Below are 6,000 nucleotides of genomic sequence, written 5' to 3'. Positions count from 1 at the left end.
CTCACCCACTCACCTACCCACTCACCCACTTACCTACCCACTCACCAACCCACTCACCTACCCACTCACCTACCCACTCACCTACCCACTCACCCACTCACCTACCCACTCACCTACCCAATCACCCACTCACATACCCACTCACCTACCCACTCACCTACCCACTCACCTACTCACCTATCCTTGTTGCCTGTGTGCGTGTGTAGGCATGAGACCCCCAGGTCTTCTCTGCCTGCAACATGCACTCGGCTCCATTACTCACCTACCCACTCACCTACTCACCCACTCACCTACCCACTCACCCACTTACCTACCCACTCACCAACCACTCACCTACCCACTCACCTACCCACTCACCTACCCACTCACCCACTCACCTACCCACTCACCTACCCAATCACCCACTCACCTACCCACTCAACTACCCACTCACCTACCCACTCACCTACTCACCTATCCTTGTTGTCTGTGTGTGTGTGTAGGCATGAGACCCCCAGGTCTTCTCTGCTGCAACATGCACTCGGCTCCGTTACTCACCTACCCACTCACCTACTCACTCACCCACTCACCTACCCACTCACCGAATCACCTACCCACTCACCTACCCACTCACCTACTCACCTACCTACTCACCTACCCACTCACCCACTCACCTACCCACTCACCCACTCACCTACCCACTCACCTACACACTCACCTACCCACTCACCTACTCACCTACCCACTCACCTACTCACCTACCCACTCACCTACCCACTCACCCACTCACCTACTCACTCACCTACCCACTCACCCACTTACCTACCCACTCACCTACCCACTCACCCACCCACTCACCTACCCACTCACCTACTCACCTACCCATTCACCTACTCACCTACCCACTCACCTACCCACTCACCCACTCACCTACCCACTCACCTACCCACGCACCCACTTACCTACCCACTCACCTACCCACTCACCTACCCACTCACCCACTTACCTACCCACTCACCTACCCACTCACCTACCCACTCACCCACTCACCTACCTACTCACCTACCCACTCACCTACCCACTCACTTTACTCACTCACCTACCCATTCACCTACCCACTCACCTACCCACTCACCTACCCACTCACCCACTCACCTACCCACTCACCTACCCACTCACCTACCCACTCACCTACCCACTCACCCACTCACCTACCCACTCACCTACCCATCACCTATACAACTCACCTACCCACTCACCCACTCACCTACCCACTCACCTACCCACTCACCTACCCACTCACCTACTCACCTACCCTTGTTGTCTGTGTGTGTGTGTAGGCATGAGACCCCCAGGTCTTCTCTGCCACCATGCAACTCTGCTCCGTTACTCACCTACACCCACTCACCTACCCAATCACACACTCACCTACCCACTCACCTACCCACTCACCTACTCACTCAACCTACCCACTCACCCACTCACCTACATACTCACCTACCCACTCACCCACTCACCTACCCACTCACCTACCCACTCACCCACTTACCTACCCACTCACTTACCCACTCACCTACCCACTCACCCACTCACCTACTCACTCACCTACCCACTCACCCACTTACCTACCCACTCACCTACCCACTCACCTACTCACCTACCACTAACACTCACTCACCTACCCACTCACCTACCCACTCACCTACCCACTCACCCACTTACCTACCCACTCACCTACCCACTCACCCACTCACCTACCCACTCACCCACTTACCTACCCACTCACCTACCCACTCACCTACCCACTCACTCACTCACCTACCCACTCACCTACCCACTCACCTACCCACTCACCTACTCACTCACCTACCCATTCACCTACCCACTCACGTACCCACTCAACTACCCACTCACCCACTCACCTACCCACTCACCTACCCAGTCACCTACCCACTCACCTACCCACTCACCCACTCACCTACCCACTCACCTACCCACTCACCTACTCACCTACCCTTGTTGTCTGTGTGTGTGTGTAGGCATGAGACCTCCAGGTCTTCTCTGCTGCACCATGCACTCTGCTCCGTTACTCACCTACCCACTCACCTACCCAATCACCCACTCACCTACCCACTCACCTACCCACTCACCTACCCACTCACCTACCCACTCAACTACCCACTCACCCACTCACCTACCTACTCACCTACCCACTCACCCACTCACCTACCCACTCACCTACCCACTCACCCACTTACCTACCCACTCACCTACCCACTCACCTACCCACTCACCTACCCACTCACCCACTCACCTACCCACTCACCTACCCAATCACCCACTCGCCTACCCACTCACCTACCCACTCACCTACCCACTCACCCACTCACCTACCCTTGTTGTCTGTGTGCGTGTGTAGGCATGAGACCCAGGTCTTCTCTGCCTGCAACATGCACTCGGCTCCTTACTCACCTACTCACCTACCCACTCATCTACCCACTCACCTACCTACTCACCCACTCACCTACCCACTCACCTACCCACTCACCTACCCACTCACCCACTCACCTACCCACTCACCCACTCACCTACCCACTCACCCACTCACCTACCCACTCACCCACTCACCTACTCATTTACCCACTCACCCACTCACCTACCCACTCACCTACCCACTCACCCACTCACCTACCCACTCACCTACCCACGCACCTACTCACCTACCTACTTACCTACCCATTCACCCACTCACCTACCCACTCACCCACTCACCTACCCACTCACCTACCCACTGACCCACTCACCTACCCACTCACCTACTCACCTACCCTTGTTGTCTGTGTGCGTGTGTAGGCATGAGACCCCCAGGTCTTCTCTGCTGCACCATGCACTCGGCTCCTTACTCACCTACTCACCTACCCACTCATCTACCCACTCACCCAGTCACCTACCCACTCACCCACTCACCTACCCACTCACCCACTCACCTACTCACTTACCCACTCACCCACTCACCTACCCACTCACCTACTCACCTACCCTTGTTGTCTGTGTGCGTGTGTAGGCATGAGACCCCCAGGTCTTCTCTGCTGCACCATGCACTCGGCTCCTCGGATCACCCCAAGTGGACCCGAATTCTCTGGCAGGGAAGGGGGGGGAGTGAGTCCATGCGTGAGTGAATCTGTGAGTGAGTGAGTCCTGAGTGAGTCTGTGAGTGAGTCCGTGAGTGAGTGAATCCATACATGAGTGAGTCCGTGAGTGAGTGAGTTCTGAGTGAGTGAGTCCTGAGTGAGTGAGTCCTGAGTGAGTGAGTCTGTGAGTGAGTGAGTCCGTGAGTGAGTCTGTGAGTGAGTGAATCCATACGTGAGTGAGTCTGTGAGTGATTGAATCTGTGAGTGATTGAGTGAGTCCTGAGTGAGTGAGTCCTGAGTGGGTGAGTCCTGAGTGAGTGAGTCTGTGAGTGAGTGAGTCCGTGAGTGAGTCCGTGAGTGAGTGAATCCATACGTGAGTGAGTCCGTGAGTGAGAGAATCTGTGAGTGAGTGAGTCGACTGCAGACTACACCATGCACTGCTATATACTACACTATACACTACACTATACACTACACTACACACTACACTACACACTACACTACACACTACACTACACACTACACTATACACTACACTACACACTACACTATACACTACACTACACACTACACTACACTACTACACTACACTAAACACTACACACTACACTACACACTACACACTACACTACACACTACACTACACACTACACTACACTACACACTACACACTACACTACACACTACACACTACACTACACACTACACTACACTACTACACTACACACTACACTACACTACACATTACACTACACTATACACTACACACTACACTACACACTACACTACACTACACACTACACTACACACTACACTACACACTACACTACACACTACACTACACTACACACTACACTACACACTACACTACACACTACACACTACACTACACACTACACACTACACTACACACTACACACTACACTATACACTACACTACACACTACACTACACACTACACTACACACTACACTACACACTACACTACACTATACACTACACTACACACTACACTACACACTACACACTACACTATACACTATACACTACACACTACACTACACACTACACTACACACTACACTACACACTACACTACACACTACACTACCTACTACACTACACTACACACTACACTACTACACTACACTAAACACTACACTACACTACTACACTACACTAAACACTACACTACTACACTACACACTACACTACACTTTACACTACACTACACACTACACTACACACTACACTACACACTACACTACACTATACACTACCTACTACACTACACTACACACTACACTACACTACACACTACACTACACACTACACTACACTACTACACTACACTAAACACTACACTACTACACTACACTAAACACTACACTACACTACTACACTACACACTACACTACACTTTACACTACACACTACACTACACACTACACTACACACTACACTACACACTGCACTACACTACACACTACACTACACACTACACTACACACTACACTACACTAAACACTACACTACACTACTACACTACACTAAACACTACACTACACTACTACACTACACACTACACTACACCATACACTACACTACACCATACACTACACTACACACTACACTACACACTACACTACACACTACACACTGGTGGTGCTGTCTCGCCGTCTGCCTCGTGTGTGCCGTGCCGGCCTTCGCAGAGAGCTCCTGCTCTCTAACAGCACTGCCCCCTACCCCCCAAACGATCTGTCGACGGCTACACGGGGCAGCTTTGTCTCTGTGAGACTGGTGGGGTGCTGACGCTCGCTGCTCATTGAGCCCTCATTTAACATGCCAATAAGCCCCGAGCCAAACAAGCACAGTGCATTCACGACGACTTAATCATAAGCTATTGGCAACGTGGGACTGAAGTGTTACGTGACCGTCACAACTTTTCGTACAGAATCAGAATACTGTATTTGCACCGCCAAGGAGTAATCCGATGAGCTATGAAGCTCTTCTTTGTTCGCAGATGTCCAGTAGGGGGACACTGGGGTAAGAACGTCACAACGACAGAAAGTTACAACAACAACACATTAAACCCGCGAGAGTAGTGGCAAGTACTTGAAAGGTAAACACCCAACACACAAACAACAATAAACAACAATAAACAACACACAAACAACAATAAACAACAATAAACCATCCTCATCCTAGCAGACAAAGCCCCACGGAGTGATAATAACTGTTCAGGAACACCTCCTCCTGGTTACTACACCACCACCACCACCAGCCCACAGGGGATTATTGTGTCCGTCCGTCCGTCGTGCATCCAAACATGGGAGGGGTGGGGCTGGGTGGGGAGGGGAGGGTGGGGAGGGTGGGTGGGTAGGGTGGGGAGGGGCTGGGTGGGGAGGGTGGGGCTGGTCACCCCGTGGTGCCCCCCTTATAAAACTCAACGTTTCACCTACTCACGCCGGCTTGTGCCCGCCCTCACAGTCGGGCATATTGTGCGGAACACACCACGTGGTGGTGCCTCCGTTGTTGTTGTTGACCCTGGCCATTGACCGAGCAGCCCGACGTTCCTACCAGCATCCCTCCGCAGGAGAATTCGTCAACTTGTTGTTCAGAAGCGACCTGGCCGCCGTCACAAATGATAGCGAGCTCAACAAATTGGCTCCGATCATTTGGACGGTTCACAACAGCCGTAAAAACCAACAAAAAAAATAAATACTCTTAAATAATCTCAATGCGCCAGCCAGAATCAGAATGTTTATTTCGACTGCCAAGGAGTAATCCGATGAGCTGTGAAGCTCTTCTTCGTTCACACACATGTCGAGTAGGGAGGGGCCACTGGGGTGATAACGTCACAACGACAAAAAGTTACAACAGGAACACGT

This window comes from Petromyzon marinus, chromosome 62 (genome assembly GCF_048934315.1).
Source record: "Petromyzon marinus isolate PM22_M1 ecotype Great Lakes invasive population chromosome 62, UKy_Petmar_22M1.pri1.0, whole genome shotgun sequence".
In the NCBI taxonomy this organism is placed as follows: domain Eukaryota; kingdom Metazoa; phylum Chordata; class Hyperoartia; order Petromyzontiformes; family Petromyzontidae; genus Petromyzon; species Petromyzon marinus.
Note: the sequence above shows the minus strand (reverse complement) of the source record.